This window comes from Rhyacophila brunnea, unplaced genomic scaffold (assembly GCF_057557595.1).
Source record: "Rhyacophila brunnea isolate RB1 unplaced genomic scaffold, BYU_Rbru_1.0 scaffold_77, whole genome shotgun sequence".
Lineage (NCBI taxonomy): Eukaryota > Metazoa > Arthropoda > Insecta > Trichoptera > Rhyacophilidae > Rhyacophila > Rhyacophila brunnea.
Genome location: NW_028233347.1, coordinates 198,879 through 200,208, shown reverse-complemented (window position 1 = coordinate 200,208; position 1,330 = coordinate 198,879). Strand labels below are relative to the sequence as shown.

General features: G+C 28.9%; 1 pseudogene; it reads right to left on the bottom strand.

Moving 5' to 3' along the window:
• Positions 1–380: 380 nt before the first annotated feature.
• Positions 381–881, bottom strand: LOC147064312 (uncharacterized; annotated as a pseudogene).
• Positions 882–1,330: the final 449 nt, after the last annotated feature.

Here is a 1,330-nt window from a genome sequence, read left to right as displayed (position 1 = left end):
TTCGTGACATCTAGTTCTTTCAGGTACCTTCTATGATATCGTGTCACCACACCGTCCCATCTTATAACATTACCAAATATATTATAAAGAAATATTTATAATGTTTATATCTGTCTCGAGAGAAGAAGATGCATCGAGGAAGATTGTAAAGATGATTAGGTAGAAAGAAAAGCCCCAAGTCTGTTCATTCTATGGAGAAATCTAAAGTTTTGTATAAACGACTAAAAAAATCAAATAAACACATGAATAAAAATAAAAAATATAATATCTTAAAGTATTTACACAATACTCGTGTTTAAGTAAAAATTGGCTATAAATTCAAACATTTTTACAGCGAATAAGCGTAAATATTTTTCAGATCAAAGATTTAATATAAAATTTCAATTAAATTCCCCGCATTTAGTAACTTGAATTTTTTGTTTTGGTTTTCCATCGTTAGATCCCATAGTTTCGACTTTTTTAACAACATCCATTCCTTCAATAACTTTTCCGAAAACAACATGCTTTCCATCCAACCAACTGCATTCAGTAAACGTAATAAAAAATTGGGATCCATTAGTGTTTGGTCCAGAATTGGCCATTGAGAGCATTCCCGGCTCAGAATGTTTCAAGATGAAATTTTCATCAGGAAATTTATTTTTACTAAAGCCTCTTCCACCTGTTCCATTTTGGGCAGTAAAATCACCTCCTTGCATCATGAAGCCAGGAATTACTCGATGAAATATACTTTGGTTAAATCCATTCTTTGGATTTTCTTGTTTGCAAAGCTCGAGGAAGTTTTCGCTGGTGATTGGACAAACATCAAATCTTAGTTGTATAACGATCTTTCCTAATGGTTTGTCATTCGCTGAAATTTCCATGAATACTTTCTTGTTTGTCATTTTCTTGAGGGTATGAAAAGTATTTAATTTAAAGAAACTATATTTTTGGATTTTGAATGATACTATTGATTAAATTCATGAAATTTAGATTATTTATTAGAATCCTTCTGGATCATATTTAATTAACAAAAGACATAATTTCTTTTCTTAACGATTTTAAAGATTGATCTGCTCAATTAAGTTTGTTATTTTATATTAGAATTTGAATCACAAAAAAATACATAGGCGCAAGTAATATGGTTTGTTTGTAATTTTATATCATTTGCTTTTACAAATTGACATAGAAATTTTGATTTTAAAATAATACTGATCCTGTATTTGAAATTTGCTGAAGTGATCAAAAACAAATATATTTAAATTGCAAAGCATCACTGATTATGTGAATTCAATTTAAAATAATCTGTCAGATGAATACACTCTTTATTAACAAAATGCATCACTGATCCTAT